The sequence below is a fragment of the Rousettus aegyptiacus genome, unplaced genomic scaffold (assembly GCF_014176215.1).
Source record: "Rousettus aegyptiacus isolate mRouAeg1 unplaced genomic scaffold, mRouAeg1.p scaffold_m13_p_13, whole genome shotgun sequence".
NCBI lineage: Eukaryota > Metazoa > Chordata > Mammalia > Chiroptera > Pteropodidae > Rousettus > Rousettus aegyptiacus.
In genome coordinates, this window is record NW_023416288.1 from 61010427 (window position 1) to 61032309 (window position 21883).

The 21883-nt window shown below is 53.6% G+C and overlaps 2 long non-coding RNA genes across 4 annotated transcripts in view; one reads left to right on the top strand and one right to left on the bottom strand.

The window, feature by feature from the left end:
• Positions 1-17768, bottom strand: part of LOC118610774 — a 134853-nt gene extending 117085 nt beyond the window's left edge. For 2 of the 3 annotated variants that reach the window (XR_004954051.1, XR_004954052.1), the window contains exon 1: positions 17574-17768. This is a non-coding gene — a long non-coding RNA (uncharacterized LOC118610774). The remainder of the gene's footprint in view (positions 1-17573) is intronic. The other variant, XR_004954050.1, reaches the window with a different exon arrangement.
• Positions 17769-18528: 760 nt separating this feature from the next.
• LOC118610777 lies at positions 18529-21608 on the top strand. Its single transcript, XR_004954056.1, has 2 exons — positions 18529-18866; positions 20395-21608. It is a non-coding gene; the product is annotated as an uncharacterized LOC118610777 (long non-coding RNA).
• The last annotated feature ends 275 nt before the right edge of the window (positions 21609-21883 follow it).

Consider the following 21883-nt stretch of genomic DNA (forward strand, 5'->3'; position numbering starts at 1 on the left):
AGATCTGAGCTGAGGTCTGGCTGTGCCTTAAACCACTCAACCTCCAGAAAGCCAAAGGTTCCTTTCTGTAGGGTCCACCTCGCTCCCTTGCTGGGACCTTGGTCCCCACAGCACTCTCGCACTAGATGACACCCCAGTTCATGGCACAGTCAGTGTCGGGGCAAACGCACCCACTGATCAACGTGGCTTTGCTGAGCACCTGTGCTCCGGGCTCTGTGTTAGGCACCAGGGCGTAATGAAGAACAAGACAGACCCTGTCCTCAAGGCGCTTACGTTCTAGCAAGGAGAACCGAGTAACAGGCACAGAAATATCTCAGAAAATCACAGATAGTGGTAAGAGCTATGGAGGGAAATGAAGCATGAATGCAAAGGAAAATAATCGAAGGTACGCAGAAAGAGCAGATGGCTTTAGCTGGACTTGTCAGGGAAAGACTCTCAGAGGAGGAGACATCGTAGCTGGGCCCTACCAAGCGACCCATGGGAGGGTATTCCAACCAGCGGGCACAGGTCATACAAAGGCCTTGAGCCAGGAACAAGCTCCAAAGTTAGGAAAGGAGATGGCTGACTAGCGTGGCGGGCACGGAGGGAAAGCGGGCAAAAGATGAGAGAGATGGGGGTGCGGAGGGCGGGCCCGGGTCACCGGGGGCCTTGCAAGGCCTGCTCCACAGCCTGGGTCATCTAAAGGCGTAAGGGAAGCAATCGAAGGGTTAAAAGCAGGGGGTGATGTGGTTTGATGTTCGCTTTAGAAATAACTCATAGGTGCGGAGGTTTTTCTATGCCAAGTTCACTTTTCCTTGGGGTATCATCAAAGTCTGCTCGAATCTACCGAGCTTGGGGCTCAGACTAGGACCTTTCAGAGGGGGCCCATGACCCACACGCCCTGCACATCTGCCCAGTGGGGGCGAACAGGCACTTCCACAGGGCCACCCTTGGAAAGAAGAAGGGCCTGGCCGCCACGCCAGCGCCCAGAGTGGGGGAGCAACGCTCCGAGCCAGCCCTGCGGGGCCGGGGTCCTAGTTCTGTCTGCTCTGAGCCTCGGGTGCCTCTGACCGCAGTATGGACTCGGCATGCATGAGCTCTCCAGGTTGCTCGTCGCTGATGAATTACGGTTGGAAGAGAGACACGGGCATCGATTTGAGTCACAAGCTGCTCTTCCTCTGTAACGTTGAGCATTTTTAGTGCCGTCAGTTTCAGCCTCCTAAGACGCTCAGGGGAATCCGGAGCTGTCTACGCGAGAGGCAGCCGAGGTGCGGAGACGAAGGTCCTGAAGCCGCCGTGACTGACAGGACCAAGGCGAGCCCAGGTGTTCCACGCCCTCAGTGTGTCACCCAGGGTCCCCTGTGCCTGCCTGGTCAGTGCACAGGAGCCTGTAAGCCCAGGATCCGAAGGCTCGTGGCTATCACACCTGCTGCCGTCTGAGGCCCATTTGGGACCTTCTGAATTCTTCATCCGCTCCTAGCCCTGACATAACACCTCCCTCCGCCTGCCCCAAATGTCAGAACTCAACGGGGACAATCTATGTTTTCCTTGACTGCCACATTAGTTTGCATAAAAACGATCCGGTTTCAGTCGGGGGCGCCGATCAAGCCCCCTGTGTACTCAGACTCTGGGCTAATAATCGTTTGCCTGCTCCGAGCTTCAGGGACGCCTATCTGGGCTCACCTCTCTCTGACCCCTAGCCCTCCTCCCATCGCCGGTCTCTGGTTCCTGCAACAGCCATCCCTTAATACCCCATCAGTTGGGGTACTGAAGTCTCCCTCTTTAGCTGCTGGTCCTTGCACCTTACACTCCCCCGAGGTGTAACCCTCACCCTTCTGCTGAGGGAGCCCAGAGCCACACCCGTCCTAATCTAGTTCTGCTCAGGGAATGTCCCACAGACACCTCAAACATGGCCTGACTGTCATAAAAGTAATTACTTCCTTCCCCAAACCGGCTCCTCCTCCTGCGTTCCCAATCTCCCGTAAAAGCCGCGTCAGTTGGCGGCCAGACATCCATCATTCTTGACTTCGCCCGTGCTCCTTCCCCACGATCGGTCGTCAGCTCTTATCAGTTCACCTTTCAACACGTCTCTCACCTCCATCCTCTCCTCACCGTTCCCAGCACCACAAACCTCACTCGGGTTTCCATCGTCCAAACGACGACGACGTATCTCGAATGGGCCCTAAACTTCCGAGGCCCCTCCTAACATCTACCACCGAAGGTATGTTTCCAAAACACAGATCTGATGTTGCTGGCTGACTCCAAAATTTTTCGCGGCCACATTAGTCTTCCCTCAACATGCCATGTGCTTTTTTTTTTTTTTTCCCATGCTGCACCTTTGCCTAGGATGCTCTTCCATCCTTTTTCCAGTATGCAAATTCTAGTCTTAATTGAAAAGCCATCTCCTCTGAGGTGCTTTCTCGGACCCCCGCTCGCTCAGCCCCATTCCAAGGCAAACACTCTTTGCTCATCGCACTGCCCCCCACCTTTTAGCAAAGCTGGCTACGGTCGCTTTGTGGCGGCCTGCTCCCCTTGCCTGGGAGCGTCTTAATAAGGCAGGTCCGGCCTCTGCACCCCCAGCGCCTGTCAGTGTAGGGCACGCTGGACGTTCAAACGTTGACAGAATTAGATTCATTCAATTATTTATTCATCCAATAAATACTTGTTTCGATCCTGCTGTATGCAAAGCGTAGTTTTAGGCACCGGGGCGGGGGCGGGGTGCAGGGGAGAATGTTCAAGGATGCTTGACCCAGGACCCCCTAGGGAACTAAGGTGTGTCCCAGTACCTGTGCTACCTGACGACATGTGAGAAGGGCCATGTGACTGTTGCACAGAGCAAGGGGAATGTCCCAGCGTAACAGCTGCCTTTGCCCTGACAGTCCAAGTGGCCCACTGGGCCCCCGACTCGGAAGGGGTGGTAACTACAGCTGAACACCGAGCACCGTCAAGCGCTTCCGTTCAATTTCATTCAGTTCTTTGGGCGCCACGCTACAGGCCTCAAGGTCAACTCAATTCCCACCGTCCTTCAAGGTCCCAGAGCCCGTGACCTTTGGGAAGGCCGCACGGACACTCGCTACCCCGAACTCCGACAGCGCGCACTCCTCTGCCACGAGCCCAATTCTGTTCCATCGGTTACTTTCTATCTATAGGTCCTGCCGTTTGTATCAGTCAATGTCCCAGCGGGAGACAAAGAGCACACTGTAAGATAACCATAAGAGAGTTTTAAAAGTAAACGGTCTATTCACACAGGCACGGATGGCTTAGGGAAGAACCAGAAGGTTCAGGGCCGCGAAGACGCCAGCCGTCACATGCCGTAGGTCTGAAGGGCTGAGAGATCCCGTGTCACTGGATCCTGGAAGGACAGGGTCAAATAGGACGATCTCGACAGACAGGAGCTGTGACTTTCCAACAGCAGGCCCCCCAGGGAGGGAACTGGAGGAAGAAAGCCCCACGTGTCCTCATCGAATGACCTCCTTCCAGAGCAACCCCCTCGGCCAACCCCGGCTGGAACCCAGAGAGCAAGGGAGCCCTCAATGCTTCTCTCCGGAGGGCACAGAGTGGTCCTATCGGAGCAAAAAGCTAGCATCCAGCACACTCTCCAAACAGGAACTGTCTCTCCCGTGCCTGGCACACTGCCTTGCTCAGGATGTACCACCGAAGAGCGTGTTCTCACTTAATTAACTAAAGTGACTATGTGTCTTCTCAAGATTGCTCCACGCCCTCACCAGACATAGACTCATTCAAAGCAAAGGAGGCCAGTAGCCAGGTGTTAAAAGCCTGGACTCTGGAGAGACAGAGAGAGAGAGATAGAGAGAGAGAGAGAGAGAGAGAGAGAGAGAGAGAGAGAGAGAGAGAGAGAGAGAGAGATGGCCAGGACTAGAAGCCCAGCTCTGCCAGCTTGTGAGTTTAGGCAAGTAACATAACTTCTCAGAATCTCAATTACCTCACCTATAAAAGAAAAAAAAAAAATGCCTTTCAGGGGATTATTACGAGGATAAAGAGATATTTTATACAAAGCATGTGGGAAGGCGCCAGCCACATAACAATGCTCTGTAAATATTGTGGATTTGTGCAGTTGGTTCTTACTGAACCTCTCCTGAACCCCTGCAGGCGTGTGGGTGCAGAGATGTCGGCCCCAGCTCTCGGGAGCTCCCACACAGGCAGAGCTGGCTTCCTAGCCAGCACCCCAGCATCTTCCCTTCGGCTCCCCTCCCCCATAGCTTCTGTCAGTCCACGTCCTGCACCTTCAAGGCCCAAGAGGTGACCAGGAGCCGGAGACGCTTCCTGCAAACACCAAGGCTGATTCAGACCCAGATGCCGATCCAGAGGGGCCCATCCACCCAGTGCCAAGACCCCGCACCACCCGCGCAGATATATTTGGATTTCCGGGCTCCTATATTTGGATTTCCGGGCTCCCTCTCCTAACTCCCATAGACACTCTGGGCTTTCCCCGCCTGGCTGCAGCATACTGGGGCCACCTGTTCCCTTCAGGGGTGCCAATGTTTCTCTTTCCCGGAGAGGGCACGTCACCTGGCTCGTGAATGTCCAGAGAGGGAGGCTGGGGGAAACGGGCCGCTGGAATTCCAGGGCACCTTCCCAGCACCACTTGACATCACTCCCCGAGTTGTACCAGGAACCGGGGGGAGCCCATATGTCCGTGTGAAGTCTCTCTAAACAGCAGAGGCTTGGAGCCGAGGCAGCTCCGGCCGCAGCCCCCACTGGGGAGCTCGCGAGGAGTGTGGGGCTTTGCCCTCCATCATCATGTCAGCCCAGCCCGGCAGAGAGCCCGACCTCACCGGCACCGTAAGCAGGGGCCTGAGGAGGAGGGGAGTGGATGCGAGAAAGATGAACTGCGTTCTCGCAGCACAGCCAATTAATAAGCAAGTTAAAAGGGCCATTGTGTTATTCCACGTATGAGAGGAATGTGACCGGGGCCGTGGTTCCAGGCACCTGCTCTCTGCGGCTCTGGTGTTGCTGCGGGTGATAAGGGCGGCTGTGGGGAGTGGGGTCTGCCTGGTCCCCGGCGTGCAGAGCAAGCAGCCGGTAGGGCCCTCGGCAAGGACAGTGCGGTCAGCAGGTCCATCTGAGGTTCTCCTCAAACACGACGCTGCTCCCCCGCAAGCCCCGGGCTGACCCTCAGGGGTCAGGCCTCTGTGGCACGTCCCCTTCTGTCTGCCCCATGTCCTATTTTCTGCCCACTAAAGATGCGACCAAATAATCTGATCCCCGGATGTGACCATGTCAGGTGTGAGGCCCGCAGGGATGAGCGACGTCAAATCAGGATCAGGGCCCATGCCGGTGTCAGTACAGACGCCCAGCACTGGGCAGACGCTTGAGGGCACCTGAGAAGGCACGCGCTCACATGCTGGCCAGTGCCCAAATGTCTACCCTTAGACCTTCATTCCTTTAACTTAAACACTGAGTCTTTAGGAGTTCACTGCACTAGGAGAGAGGTGTGACCTGCCACCCCTTCTCTCCAGGTGGCCACATGTTCCTTCCAATGGCACGTTTCCAGAGACAATGCCCTTGCCCTTGCCTGAAATACCTGAATTCTGACACGGAAGGTGGAGGGTCACAGCCTGCTTGAGGAGATGATGCTGCAGGCTGGCCACTTTAAGACCAAATGGTTCAGTGGAGAGACCAGTAGCCTGAGGATCAGCAGTTTTGAGTCCTAAGCTGTGACGTCACTTCCTTTCCCTGGGAAACAGACCCAGGGAAACAGACCCAGGGAAAGGTGGTCTCCAAGCTTCCTCCAGCTCAGAAGGGGCCTGATCCTTCAGGACAAGGAGGAAGCCTGGCCCAGCATGCCCTGTGGCAGACCAAGGCGGCTCCCACTTCAAGTCTAAAGTATCCAACGCTTGCTTCCCGGCTTCTCCCCAAACTCTTCCCTCCTGTCCTCGGGCGCCTCTCACCGCCCAGCCTCGGGGTTCCAGTCCTCCTCTGGACCACACCGATTAGGCCTTCGCCCCACCCCAAATGGTCTTCAGCCTTCTGAAGCAAGGTCTTTTGCCACCAGGGTCTATCCTTCAACTTGAGGTTGGCCACGACCGCTCCAGGAGCCACGCTGAGGCCATGCAGAGCCGACCCTGAGCGCTGCCCGAGAGCTGGGCTCCCAGAGCCGTGGCTGCTCCTGCCTCCGCTCTGCTCCCCCACTTTCTCTCCACAGCCCGCTCCTGATCCTCCCTGCAGCCCCTCCTCACGCTCCCATGTGCTTTGACCCCCACACCTCGGAACCCCATGACTGGGGTTGTGAGAAGCCGACACCTACACTGGGGGGGAGCCTCACATCCCACATGCACCTTGTCAATCACCATCTTCCCTTCCGGTAGTTCAAGATCACATCAGTGAGGACAGGCGTCAAAACCAAACTAGACAAAGTTTACATCCTCGTTCTGGTCAACGACTATGACAGCTTTGGGTCTCCATTCCGCACTCACATCAGCTCCCGACTTACAGGACAGACAGATGCCAACCCAAAGCCACTCTAAACTTCCTATATGTAAAGGCGCCATGGGTAGAGGGGTCCTTGGGTAGAAAAACACCAAAGCCCCCTTGCCAGAAATGGCTGCCATCAAACTCCAGGCCATCCCAAGAGCAGCACGCTGCACCGGACTCGCGTGAAAGCCAGCAGGTACTGTTTTTTGAGCATACTCGGTCCTGGCCCTGGTTCTTTTCCTGAAAGACTTCCTTGGTCTTGCCATGTCATGGGTTGACGTCCCGCCCCCTTTACCAAATGATCGGTGGTGGCAGGAGGTGATGAGCATGCAGGGCAGGAGGCGGGAGCAAGGCTGGTGTGTGTTTGTGAGTTTCTCTTTCAAGTTCAAGATCCGGTGGGGGGGCAGGTGGAGGCAGATGGCTGGACCAGGGGTGGTTGGCCCACTCACCTGACTTCTCCCGTCTCCCATGCAGTGACTCGCCACGTGCGCAGATGTGCCTCCCGCTAAAACCACGGGGCCAGGTGGTTTAACACCTAAGGAATTACTTCTCCGACTCCACCTCAGCTCAAACCCTCGCCCCAAGGAGACTAAAAAAAATTTCTCTTTCACACATCACGGGGACTCTTAAAGCTTAGCGAAGTGAAGTAAGTGCCTTGACCCCAAACACAAAATCTCTGAATTTAAAACACAAACAAAATGCTTCTTAATCAATACTACATCAATATGTGCACTTAATCTTTCCAAACCAGGAGAGCTGTGATCAACAGCATGAATAACTGGTTCTCGAAACACCAGGACACCAGTAGAAAGCTTAAAAGAAATAGTTTAAAAATAAGGGGAAAAACACCACTCCAGTAATCAATACTCTGAAGAGACAGTTCCGGATAGCTACAGACGCTGGTACCAGAAGTTTTAGATAAAATGGCAGGGTCTGTCCACTGTGGGGACCTTAAGAGCAAAATGGAATTTGGAGGCAAAGTCCCTGATCGCAGGGTGACAGTGGGGAGAAGGACCACCCACAGAACTCAGGCGCTCCTTATCGGGAACCTAGACCTAGGCGGCTAAGGCATTTTCTGTACCCTCCTGGACATCCGGGGACACTCCAGGCTAACGCAGCTGGAAATTCCCTCTACCAAACAGCCCGACCATCTGCCAAGTGCCTCTGCCCAGGCCTGAAGCTCAAAGCACGAAGGGCGGTATTTTTTAATTTTGCTGCTTTTCAACTCTTTGTTCTTCCCTGTGCCTCATTATCTTGAGATGTCTTTAATATCTGAGCAGGCCTGGAACATTCCTCCTCCTCCTCCCCTCCCGCATGGGCTTCTGCCATGCAGTGTGGAGGAGGCGTGGGAGCTCAGCTGGCCTGATTGTCTCCTGCTGGGGGTGTGGTTCTCGGCCCCTGCTCCAGGGGAGGACTGGGAAGAGGGTCCTGCATCTCCACGGAATCCATCAGCCACAGGAAATGGGGTTTTAGCAGAAAAGGAGGTCTGTTGGCCAACACTTCTGTCCTGCCCTGAGTGTGTATGCACACGTGCGTGCACGCACGCGCACACACACACACACACACACACACTCTTGTACACCCATGAGTTCTCTGGCCAGCAGTGCTTAGGCCATTGTGTTCCATGAGTTCAGTGAGAGGAGGTTTGGGGGAGGGGGTATCCTCAGTTGGAAAATGCCAAATCAGGTGTTTTTCTACAACTCGGTATGACGCTAGGAATACACCCTCACAGACAGGATATTACTTACATGAACAGTGAGTCCCCAGCTGGTCAACATTCAAGTGACAACTATAGAACATTCCAGATCTCCCAAAGGCTTCTGAAACCATCAAGTTTCCTGTCAGTCCAGGTGGGAGGAAGGGAGGTTGGTCAAGTCCAGATGGAGCACTGTGCTGGGATAGAGGCACCAGGCAAAAGCCAGCCTCCGACCCCGAGGGACCCCCAGGCTTTCAGGGGAGCCCTGTGATGGGCCTTGCAAGGCAGGCTGCCCTAGGAAAAGGGTTTCCAGCAAAGAGTTTCTAGTAAATCACAGACCCTCGAAGCTGGCTGCCTGGGTTCAAGTCCCAGCTCTGCCACTTACGAGCTGCGTGGCCTTGAGACAGATGCTTAACCTCTCTGCACCTCGGTTTTCTCATCTGTTAAACGGGATAACATATTTCCTCACTTATAAGATGCACTTTCTTCTCCCATACATTTTAACATACCTGAAATCATCTGAGAATCGTTAGCCAGGTGGCAATGTCACAGTTGCCATCAGCCGTCCACGCACATCAAAAATTACAGAATCAGTGTCAGTTACTTGGAAGAAAATCCAAGCCTTTAAGAAATACTGCATTCCTTTTAATGGCACGGGGGATATTATAGAGGGAAAAAAACACACAGATGCCTCTGATGATTCCGAATTTAAAAGCAATTCAGAAGTGCAGAATTATGAAGATGAGGAAATTTTAAGAATAAACTAATTTATTCCATTTTTTTGAACTTACGTATGCTTACGACATACGATTTTGCAAGTCTTTGTCTAAACAAGCATAAAACATTACATATTTTATACTTAATCTTTCATTAAGTAAAAAAGAAAACCCCTAAGTGATAACAAAGCATTGTGTCATAATTTTTCTCAGTGCTACAAAAATAAGGTACATCTTAAATCGATGGCATCTTCGGGCCAGTGAGATATAATTATGATCATACAGACCTCATACGATTGTCAGGAGGATAAAAACGAGTAAATATTTATAAAGCACTCAGAATGGTGCCCGGCATATAATGACTGCAACATACATGCTGTCACGTAAATAATCAGATTCGCGTTTTAGAAATATTCCTGGCAGGGCTGTGTATTTAAAGAGGACACCGGAGGTCCAGAGAAGAGAGACAGGGAGAGCCCGCGCTGCTCACGGCCATGAGGACGGACTGAAGTGAGCTGGAAAGCGTTTTGGGGGTGGGTCTTCACATGTCCATCTCTGGACGTGTGCCTCTGAGGAAGAGGGAGAAGCCGGAAATCACACCGACATGTCCGGCGGGGCCACAGAGTGATGGGACATGTGAAGCGGGACATCCGGGGGCAAGCATCCGGCAAGAGGCTGGAAACGAAGGTCCAGCGCTCAAAAGACACATCCAAGACTGCAGAAGGAAGGAGAGAGGGAAGGAGAGAGGGGTCACGGGAGGGAGGGAAGAAAGAAAGAAGGCAGAGGAAGGAAGGGCCGCTGACCCACTTCCTGCCCACCACACTTGCTTCCATCATCCCTGGAACGCTCACCCCGTCCTCCCCGTCCTCCTCATTAAGACTTGAGTTATCTGTATCGGTTTTAGTCGCTCCCACTAAACCGTGAGCGGAGGGGCGCAGAGACCCTGCTCCCTCACGTTTAGAGCTCAGCGCTGAGCCCAGGACCCAGCACGTGCTAAGCTATTCCATGAATATTTGTGGGTCCCACGCCCTGCAAGGGTAGAAGAACCCTTGAAGGCTCGTCGCCCGGTTCATCTGCTCTTCACTCGGCTCCTTCAATCTGCGCTTGGTGATCGTGAAACGAAATTGACTGGGATCAGGAGGGAAAATACAGCCTCCCTGCCGGCATCCATGCTCAACCAGAGGAGGAGGGAAAAAAGAGAGGCCACAAGGGTCAAGGTGACAACACGAGACAAAACAGGTAAATACAGAGAATGGAAGAAATGAGAACGTTTGAAGGGCTCGGCATTAGATCCGTCGTGAGTCCCCCGCGGCTGTCCCCTGCTGTGGCCTCAGTGTTCTCCCCACCAAGGAACCCCACCCTCTCAGCTTTCCAAGTTCAAGTTCTTCCTATCCCAGGTGTATGGTGGGGCGGGGGGTGGGGGGCAGTGTGTGGAGATCCCTAACCCCAAGAGCTCGGTTGCAGAGCTGGCCTCTCTGTGGCTGGGCCACAGGGAGCCAAGCCCCTCACCTCGCCGGGTGGGCCTCGGTTTCCTCATGTGTGCCCTGACGGGGTGCACAGGGGTTGGGAGGTAGAGGGTGGTAGATCCCAGCTCCGTATTGACTAACACCTCTGATTCTCTCTGCCCTCGCCTCTGCCTCCACTTAGCACACAGAACGGGCTGGCTGCATGACACTAATCTGCGTTCACGATGTTTTGAGAGCACTTCTCGCAGGTCCCCTGTTGTTTGGGACTCGCCTCTTTCCCCACCCACTGTGTCTCTATTTCTTTTGTAGCCACCGCCCTCTCCAGGCTCTGCTCTGCTCAGTACCACACAGTGGGTCTCGGTCATCAGGGTCAACCCTCTGAGTGTCTTTCCTGATCGTCCCACACCCCATGACCCAGAGGCCGGGCCGTCATTCCCAAGCATGCTCCCCTGATCACGTCACTGTTCTGAGTCACCACCCAGTTCAAGGAGAAAGTCTGAAAAGGAAGTTCAGGATCACCCCTGAGACACGCCTTCCCCCAGGATAGGCTTTTTGAGAAGCCCCTACTCTTAGGGGCCAGTCCAGTCCTACCCTGCCTGACTCCGGGCTCAGGTTGAGAAGATGGACAGGGAAGGGGCAGCCCCCAGCCGGCCCGCTGGGAACCGAGCCCCGGTACACAGCACCTGGGCGGCTCCACACCCGGGAGGCAAAGGAAAACATGCCGGATGAGGTCAGGGAAATGCTGGCCTACCCGGCCCCACCACACTTTCCACGGACGCCCCAGGAGGAGGCCAGCTCTATTTCTGGTTGCTGCCCGCCCCCTCCCATCCCAAACCCGTCGCAGAAATGCTGGTCTCCCGGGCGGCTACCCTCGCCTGCCTGGCCTGGGTCCGTCACACCGCAGAACGAGGAGCCTTTCCGAAACCCCATGGCGTGTTCCGCCGCCCCCCTTTGCTCTTTCCTCGCCCCAGCCAGCTGAGAGGGCACAAAGTCGCCTGCCTTACTTCATCAGAGCTGAAAAGGTGGAGCCGAGACACTAAACGGGGACGGGAATACTGGGTGGTCACTGGACGCCCACGGAAGGCAGGCTCCTGAGCAGCATAGGGGTGTGGCAGCAAGACGGCGGCCACTGGTGGTCACGACAGCCCCCAGCGACCGAGGAAGGGGCTCTACAAGGAGACCTGGGAGCAGAATGAGAGCAGGATGGCCAGGGGGAGGGCCATTCGTAGAAAGGAGCGGTAGGCCCGGAATTCCACCGAGAGATACAGGAAGCCAAATGGTGTAACGCAAAGATCTGTAGGGAGGTGGAGGGAAGTGGTATGAACGGGGATCTGAAGATGAAAACCCCCAAAGGCCCCGAGACACATGCAAGAAGGGCTCCTGGAAGGACAGAGGTTGGCGAGCCAGGCCAAGCGCCAGTCATTCCGCGACGAAAGCCTTGGGAAGACCCAGCAACAGGGAAAGAAAAGCAGTACAGACTTTGGTAACAGGTTTGCCTGGGTGCACGGGGGCGGAGGGCATGTGGTTTTAGCCCAGGGAGAGAAACACCGGGGAAAGTCGACTTTCTGACGCACTTTACGTCTCGTGCCTGGTTTATCCGGCTGCCAAAACCCCTCCTTCGCTCAGGCACACTGGACAGTCAGTCGAGCAGTTGGACAAGGTGCATGCTTCCTGCGGGCAGAGAACATCTTTTGTCCATCTCTGATTCCAGCAGTGTGAAAACTTAAAATATGTAAAAGCCTGTCAGAACATCTGTCGGCCAGCAACCACGCCCATAACTACCCGGTGGGTTTGTTCCCTATGCCGTGCCCGGTCCCAGGAAATGCTTGTTGCTTTGAAACGATGTGAGTGAGCATCAAGTTGATGAAGGAAAGAACGTGAGTCAGCTTAGCCAAGCAATGGGTTTGGCTCAGATGACTTTCTGTTCCCCGGACTCCGGCCTTGAAAAGAGCTGTGGGCTGGCCCTCAGAGCTCGGGCAGCATCGGGCAGAGGGCGCTGCCCCGGGCGCCTGCTATTTCCTGTGCACCGGGGAGCTGGTCCTAGATCGGGGCCGGCCCAAAGGGAGCAGCTGGGCCCTGCTGTGTTCTCCGAACTCGGGACTGCCTCTGGCATCAGCAAATAGCACCACAGCATTTCATCAGAAACCAGGGACAAAATAAATAAATAAAAAGCAACCAGCAACAGCTGCCTGCCATCACCCTAATTAAAAAAAAAATAAAAATACGCCGTCTACCATAGTCAGCTTTCTGCTGCTCCCGGATGCCCCCTACGCCCACCCATCCACACACGCACACACGCACACGTGCACACACGCATGCGTAGACAACAGGCTACCTGCAGGGGGACTGAGGTCGCAGCCTGGAGAGGGGCTCCTGGGCCCCCAGCTCTGAGCTCCTAGGCACTTTCTCTGCCTTCACCCCATCCGCGCTGCTCTTCGTGTGCCTTCTAGAATCTGCCTCAGGGACTCCTAACCTGCTGCTCTCAATGGCTGGAGAATTCTCCCATCACATGGTCTCACCGCCCTCTCCTTCACTCCGTTCACACGTTGCTCCAAGGTCACCTCCCGAGAAAGGCCTTCCCTCCGAGCCCCACCTATAAAAGCACCCACACAGCCCATCGCCGGCTAGCCCTTTATTCTATTTTCATTTTTCTTCAAAGCACCCATCCCTCTGTGAAGGCACATGACCCGATGTTTTGCTGGTTTGTTATCTGTTCCCTCTGGGCCCCAACCCCGCCCCACCCCCACCCTGCACCCCCAGCCCCACCCCCAAGCCCCAGCCCCACACATTCATACACCCTGGGGGCAGGGATTCTCCGGTTTACTGTCGTCCCCCAAGCTCCTTGAACAGTGCCTGGTACATAGTAAGCGTTCAGTAAACAGGTATGAACTGAATGAATGAAGTGTTGTTATTCCTTCCATGCCAAGATGACCCATCCGACTCACTACCGGAATCTGCGCTGCTGTTCCCAATACAGGACGAGGCGGGGAGAGGTCCTATTCCCTGGGTCACGAGGCCACCTACGAGATGGCAGCGCGGGAATGACCATCATGCCAGCTTCCCCATGCCAGGCCCGTGCTAGGTTCTCTGCATGTATGAGATCATTCATTCCTTACAATAACCTTATGTGTTCGGCATTTTTACCCCCACTTTACAGATGAGAAAACCAGGGCTTGGAGGAGAAACTTTGCTTCCTAAGCTCGCTGAGCGAATCCAGCACAGAGCCCTGGACTTAAACTCAGATCTATTTGACTCCAAGCTCAGCCACAAAGCAGCATTTTCCTGGAACTAACCCAGAGTGACTGCCATATGATCCAGCAATTCCGCTTCTGGGTACTGGTCCAAAAAAAGATAAAAACACTAACTCTAAAGGATCTATGCACCTCCCAATGTTTACAGCAGCATTATATACCATAGACAAGACATGGAAACAACCTAAGTGCCCGTCAATGAATGGATGCATGAAGAAAATGTGATCTGTACCACGGAATATTATTCGGTCACAAAAAAAAGAAGAAGGAAATCTTGCCATTCGTGGCCACGTGGACAACATGAATGGACCTTGAGAGCATCATGCTGAGTGAAATAAATCAGGCAGAGAAAAACACTGTATGAACTCGCTGACGCGTGGAATCAAAAAACAAACAAACAAACAAACTCATAGATACAGAGGACAGATTGGTGGTTGCCAGGGGCCAGGGGCCAGGGATGTCGGCAGGTGGGGGTGGTAAGGGGTGACAAAAGTGAAGGGGATCAAAATGTACAATCTTTCCATCGTAAAATAATTAAATACTTATTTTGTACAGCATGGTGAGTACAGTTGGTAATACGGTATTGCATATTTGAAAATTGCTAAGAGAGCAAATCTTAAAAGTTCTAACATCACAAGAAAAAAAATGTATCACTGGGAGATGATAGATGTGAACTAGACTTCCTGTGGTGAGCATCTGCAATATATACAAGTATCAAATCATTACTTTGTGCACCTGAAACAAATATGTCATATGTCAATTACACCTCAATTGGAAAAAAAAAAAAAAAGAGCGATTGTTTCAGCCCTACTAAGACCTGCCCCTCCTCCGGATCTGCCTCAGGGACACCAGCCTGCCCAGGGAAGGGCACTTGCTCAAGGCACTGAGACTGCTTCGGGAGTTAATGAGGCTTGTCCAGCCTCACATACAAGCTTCCCAGCGAATCATCAAAGCCTTTGAGAGGCAGGAGCAGAAGAGGAAAGGAGAAAGGAGGAAGGGAGAAAGCCGCAGGGGCAGGCTGTGAGGTGAAATGCTCTCCTAGGTACTGTCTGCCAGAGATCCAGGGGCAGCGAGGGGCTTGTTCAGACCCTCCACCCTTCCCCCTGAACCCGACAGGCATCTCTCGGTTATCTCGGTCAGAGAAGGAAACGTCAGCCCAGCACGGCTGGGCCCCCAGGCCAAAGCTGCCTAGGACAATGGGACGGGTTTCCGGCAGAGGTAGCAAGGTGGGAGACAGGGCCCCTGGTTGGCTGGGGAAAGGCAGGGATTCAGGGCGCTAGCAGGGAGACCAGCGGGCAGGGAGATGCCAGCTCCAGGACCCCAGCTGTTGACTCACGGCATGTGTCAGGGACAAGTCACTTCCCTTGGGGCACCTTTGTCTCGAAGGGACAGAGCCATCCTACGCCCACTCTCAAGGGCTCTGAGGACATGAGCAAGAGAAAGGGAGACGGAAGGATGGCTCAGAATGAGGGGGCCTTTTAGGAAAAACGTGGTTTGTCAGCCTTAGGAAGTTTCCTGTGGGCAGGGCTCTCTGGGTTCTTTGTTAATATTATCACGGTTTAACCTTCACCACACCCTGTGAAGCAGATACTTTTCTCGTTGCCCTTTACAGATGAGGAAACTAAAGCTCGGAGAGGTCAAATAATTCGCCCTCCTCACTTCTACGCTGTATTTCTAAAGTTAAAGGAAAATGAGTTCATTTCTCTCTTGCATCCTTTCTCTTCTCCATCGACATAACCAGGGGTCCCGGGCAATCCAAGACCTTCCCTCTTAGGAAGCCAAGGCATTTGCGCTGCCTACAAGGACCACTTCCGTCCCGGCTCGGCCACACACAGCATGGCGTGCTGGCAACCGTATGGAGCTGAGGGAGCCATGTTGCCCTTCCAGGCCCTGATTACACACTTCCTGCTTGACACAAGCTCCACTTTCTGGAGACTCCGGGCACCACCACCTCACCGCCCTCAGCTCACTATGTGGGGGAGGATGGGCTGGGGATCCAGAGATTTGAATTTCAGGCTCGGTTCTGCAGCTCACCAGCAGCAAGGCCTCTCCCCACCTCTTGGGGACCTCAAAAGGCTCTCAGTGAGCTGGAGACCCCCCTCCCTGCCATTGTGTGTAAAGCATCCAGTGCTGAGTTGATAAATGGACAATAAAAAGAATGCTCTCCAGAATGTCAGGAAGGACTCCGGTGATGTCAACTCTGGTTCAGTCCTGCGGGAGATGCTGAGGCAGGCCCCACCCTGCCGCAGGAGCTTACACAGGACGCAGACTCCTGAGATAGAATCCAGGGTTGAATCCGGCATAACAAATCGTGCCAGGGTCCAATCTACTCAAACATAAGTTATGCCCTCGGTTCCTTTCTCCCTCTGGTACAATCTCCTTGACCACACAGGTAGCATATCTGAAGCTCATAAACCCCAGAATCCAGCTTATTAGCCAGAAAACAAACAGAAACCTCTAAGACTGTTAACGGAACGAACAAAATCACATCCTAAGACAGCATCGCCTTCAGAACACTGTCCCTGAAAAGCCCGCGGGAGGAGGCCCAGGGAATTGCTGATGCTGAGAGTTCAAACTTGAAAAGGACATTTGACGGCATTCAGACCAAAGATCCAGTTGATTTTTCTAGATGTGACCCTGGTACCTACCTCAGCAGACCCTTTGAGGTTCCTGTCAACTCTATTTTTGTCCCTGAGTCTGGGAAAACTGACTAAATTTCCTTTTATTTGGAACCGAGCCCAACTCTGAAGTTGGGTGGATGTAGCCACACTTCCGCACCCAAGTTTCAAAACAACGCTGGGTGTCACAGAGAACAGCTGTACTAATAAGCACAGTTCTTATCTGTCTGAGCCGAGGCCTGCCGGGGTGTCCTGGAGGGCCCGGGTGGTGACTGAAGAGTGGCCAGCCCCACCCAGCAGGGACCAGAGTGACAAAGAGGCTGCTTCATCAGATAAGGCCCCTCAGAGAAAACCCTTAGAAAGGACGAGAAGGGTGGGTTCACCAGTGAGGGATGCTCCCCCCAAAACTGTCTCCAGAACATGGCCTGATTTTCCTCCTGCGATCTGAATCATCTCCCTCGGCATTTTCAACACCCACGTCCGATTTGGCCCAGGCTGGACACAGCGGGCGCCACCCTGGGTGTCACTGTCTCTCTGAGCACAAGTTCCAGCTCTCTCGTTCACTTTGTAATCAACTGCAAGCCCCCAGGGGGCGGGCATCTTCCCCATCGAGCCTCGCGCAGGACGAGCAAATCCACGCTGGTCCCTTCGTCGATGCGGGGGCCTTCCCAATCTGCCCGGCTACCTCCGTGGTCCTCGACCCTGGCGGCCCATCAGAGGCTTCGAGGGAGCCTCAGAAATTACCCCTGCTCTTCCCAGAGGTTCCGACCGAACTGGCCTAGGATATGAGTCAGGCTTTGGCATTTTTAAAATGTGCAGCCGGGACTGAGGACCTCTGCTCTAGAGGCTGGACACAGACCTAGAGCCAGAGATCTCTGACTCCGTGGCTGAGAGATGGAAACAGGGAATGCAGGAGAGAGGGGGTGGAAGCCGCTCGCGCAGCCATCTTTGAAGGAGCAAAGACGTCAACACAGTAAATCATGGCGTGGGGAAGGGAACTGGCCCCAGGTTTAAATCCTCCTCCCTTCCAAAGAAGAGATTATGACTTCTGGGCGGGGGAGATATTAAAATATTTATCGATGGGTGTGGCACGGGCACTGGTCAGGGTGGATGCCTGCTGAATGTCAGCTGTTGAGACTTTTGAGACTTCTGTACTCATCCTTTAAAACTTACCTGGACAGTCACTACTCAAGAAGATGCTGGATAAACATTTGATTTTTAAACAATTTTAAAACACTTCGATTTTAAATTTCCAATTCCCCTTTTGAGAGTAAAAAAGCAAGGCCTGCCCATAGTAGGAAATGCAGGAAAGCATAAAACGAAGACCACGATCACCACAATTGGCCATCCAGAGACTACCACCGTGAACACACGCACAGGTGCCACTCCCCCTTCCTCCTCAGAAAGCCCACCTGAGTCTTCTTCTGCTGGCAGGTGCCCTCCTTGATGAGCAGTCCGAGGAAAAGTCCCTGGGGTCCCAGGCCACTTTCCATCACTCACTCCTCCTGAGGGAGTAGCAAAGGGCAGGAAATCTGAATCCCATTTGAAGAGAAAGGAAAAGTGAGCAACCAGGTTGGGACCGGCCTTCCTGAGGGCAGACTGAGTCAATCTGCAAACATTCTCGGAGTGCAAGGAATGTGGTGGACACAAGTACACGGCACCCCAGTCTCTACCCTCGAGGACTTATAATCCAGTTAAGGAAATCAGATAGGCATCCCCACACACAAATACTGGGATTAAATGAGTTCATAGCTATAAAGTGCTTAGAATAGTACCTAAACCATAGTAAGTGTTCTCCAAATGTTTGCTGATGGTCTTATTTTTATTACCCAAGACACTTAGCATCTCTGTTCCTGATAAAGATCGAAAGGGCTCTTTGTTTGGAGGAGAAAATATTGTTGGGGGGCAGGAATGGATCCTTGATTCTGAGAACGGCCAAAGACCCCGGCCCTGAGCTTTGGAAACACCCAGGAGCAAAGTCTAGGGTGCACAAAAACATGGGTGACCTGCACCAGATCTCTCTTCTTCAAAGTCTTCTCCTCTGGGAGTGGTGGGGCGAAGCCGATGTGTGCACCTGGGCAGGTTTCAGAGACTGCGGGCAGGCATAGTGCGGCTGTTTATGTGGCCGCCGGTGGCCGAGCCTGCTCTGGCTTTATTTGCTGGGTGAAAGCTGCAATCTGCGGGGAACACCTAAGAAAGGCCCCATTGCTTTGGAGAGTGGAGGGGTTTTTAGAGTCTGAGTAAGGAGCAGAAAGGGAAGAGGGGGCTGGCAACCTGGTGCCAAGGAACAGGGATGTGGCGGAGGGGTGGGGGGGGGGTTGTGGGGGGGGTGTCTGCTAGGCAGGGAAGTCTGCTGTTAATGTTGCTGGGTAACAGGTGTGGGAAGTGCTCCCACTTCCTGACCTCCACGAATCCTCCAGGAAAACCCACACTTTCCCCAGGGCCAGAGGCTGAATCAGAGGCTATAGTAAAGTGCTGGCTGTCCCCAAGCCTGGCCTGGGTGGGCATGGAGGCTCCCCAGGTCTTGCTGAGGCTCAGGGAAGCTAGTCTGATGTTCATTTCAAGCCAATTTGGGCTCCGAGGGATAAAGCAGCAGAGTATCAGAAGGACACGGGGGTCCTGCTGCCCTGGCGCATAAGCTGGTTGACTGACACACAAGTTGTCTATGCAAAGGACTTCACAAGGAAATACAAAATCTCCTCCACGTATGTATACTATTTGTCTTGTTGCTCTAGCTACTGGGTGGTGGATCCTGGAAATAGCGATGTACCAGGGGTGGGCCCGTAAGCAGTTCCCTTTGAAGAATCCTTATCTACCCAAGAGGGCCGTGAGGCCCAGGGCTCCGGGCTCAGCCCCCTCACCTAGCCTGGCCAGGCCTATAATTCACACGCTCTGGCGTCCAGGCTTCCGAGGGGCTTTGGTGGTGAAACCACAGTTCCAGCCGGTACCAGCCGCACCCTCCCCTAGGCCCCAGGGATTAGGGTGTAGGGGGGCTACTGCATTCCTGCGGACCACCTCATCTCCAATCCCTGGTCTGCGGGGGCCTCTCAGGCATCTGTGGGTCAGGCCTGGGGGCTCTAATAGACCCCACCCCCCCAAGGAAGGTCGTGTAGCACTTCAGGTGGAGAAATGAGGAAGTGAGATTGCTTCTCCCCGGGAACCTTGCTCTGAGACAAGCCCTTTCCCGTGGCATCCGCCTCACACTGCCCGCCAGTCAACCCCAGAGCCTGGAGCCAGGAAGCACCCTCCTTAATGCCTGGCAGTCCTGCCTCGGCAGCTCCAGGAGAGAAACAGCCAGCCAGCTGCAGTGGGGTAGGGCCACCACCCACTGTCCCCGTCCCCTGCAAGCCTCACTCTGCACTGCTCCCCATGAGGCAGAGTCTTTGCTCGGGATAAAGGCATCCCTTCTACTCTGCTCAACCATAAGCTCTTCGAGGGCAGAGCTGTGCCTTTAGTTTCTTAGGGCTTGGCACAGGTCACGACAGGGGAAGGACACAGGCACATCCCGAAGGCTTTTTCTGCTCAGGTCCTCTTTCCTTTATCCTTGGAAGAAAAGGAGCCTGTCCGAGGACCAGAGCTGACCTGGAAATCGGAATTCCTGGGTGTAACCAAATTCCACTCTCTACACCAGCGGCCCCATGTGCAAACTCACCGGTGGGGGTGATGGGGGAGGAGGGGCTGGCCCTCGGCTGGCCAGCCCTCCCCACACCCGCTGGCAGCCCCCTCCACCACTGCGGTCAGGACCCCGTGGACATGGCCGACTCCGGAGTCTAAGAGCTCTCTCCCCTGAAGTGCCCCCAGCAAACATTTCCTCTTCGGAGGAAATAAACAAGGCTGGTGACATCAGTGTGGCCACCCCGGGCTTAAAGCCAGGATGATTGTCCACGGGCTCCTCTGAACTTGGGGTTGTACTTTGGTGCGACTCTCTCAAGAACATCAGCCCTCACCTCCACACCAACCTTGAGGGGGCAGAGACCACTGTTTCTCACGAGAAGAAGGAGACAGGAAAGTTACGCGGCTTTCCCATGGTTTCACAGCCACCAGGAGACAGCCAAACTAAACCTCAACCCCCGCCTCTTCTCTGTACATTAAGAGACGAAGGGTGCCCAGCGCGGTTCCCTTCCCCGGCTCCCCAGGCCTCTGGGGGTCAGGAGAGACAGGCTGGTTGCTCCATGCGAACCTCAGGGATGGGGGTACCAACATTCCTCATCTCTCTCTCTCTACAACAATCAGCCATTCGCCCACTCATCAAATATTTATGAAGCACCTACCTGGTACCAAGAGCTGTGCTAGGAGGGAGCGGGAAAGATGCAGCTACCTTCCAGTGACACGTGAGAAAGGCTCGCAATCTGAGTCGGAGCCAGAGGCCGGGAAATGGAGACCACCACGCATGCGCCCTCGGAAGAGCCGGACTTCAGAGCTGAGACCGAGTTCCCTAAATTCCATATTTAGAGAAGACTGAGACTGACCTCGCGACCAATGAACATCTGCCAAGAATCCCTCCGCATCCGCAAGCCAATGAACTTGCCGCTTGGACCCTAACGGGACTTCCCGCTCATCGCGCTCCTTGAGCATAAATAAAGCCCGCCTCAAACCCTACGCGGACCCATGTGTAGGGCCACAGGAATTGCTCTGCTATTCTCCGATAAACTCAATGTCTGGTCATTAGAGCTTGTCTCAGTTTACCCCTTTATTTAGTTTGGCAGAGGAGACAGATGCTAAATGGCTAATTACAATAAAGCCTGAGCTATGAGAGTCTAGTGGAAGAGCCAGAGAAGGAGTCTCTGAGGAAGGCCATTTCAGGTGAAACCTGAGGATGAGTAGGACTTAACCTGGCCTAGACGAAGAGTATAGTCCCCTCATATCCAGGTGGAGATCTTTAGCAGGCCTTGAGATGTGAGAGGGGTCTAGGTTGCATATAAAATTGAAAACTATTAGCCTAGGGATAGATGACATCAGCCTTTCCATGCCCAAAATCTATCAGTCTCTCCCCAAAAAACAGGCCCTAAGTAAGAATAGCATGCAAACAGTTTCTAAACAAGTTTTCTATTTTCACTTCCAATTGGCTGGCTCTACTAAGCCCTTTTCATATGGAAATTCTAGACCCAGAGGCCCCAGGCTCCAAAGCCAACATTTTGCCTGCAGGCTACCATCTCTTCTCAGCCTATAGTCCCACCCACACTGGGTTTGTCTCAATCTTCTACTCTGCCCACCTTCCTCACACCAGTACAAGATCTCGCATGGCAAGCATCCTTTTCTCATTTCTGTAGCTCTCTCAAGCCAACATCCAGGTTCTCTCCTTCCTTCTGAGCAGGGCATGTGCCTGTTGCTCTCAGATCCAGCTTAGCACTTCTCTGGTTCTCCTCTGCTCCGTGTTGGAGGGAGAGTGACTCTTGCAAGCTATGTTCCCCAAGGTCTGTTGAGAACTAGCTTCCGGACAGGGCTGTCTAGTGAAATTGGAGAGCGAAAGAAAAAAACTAGGGCATTTGCCCTTCCTTCTTGCTGCTCTGCCTGGAGTCTGTATCAGGGACTGTACCATTGAACTTTCTAATACCCTGTTACAATGAAATACACTAGTCGCGAATGCATTTTGTTTCTTTTCTTTTCTTTTTTTTTTTTCAGGCGAGGCAACCCTTGGTTGACCTCACAGATTGCAAGGACCTTATGAGTTTACATATCCTTTATTTTATTTTTATTTTTATTTTTTTACGCCTGCAGCACC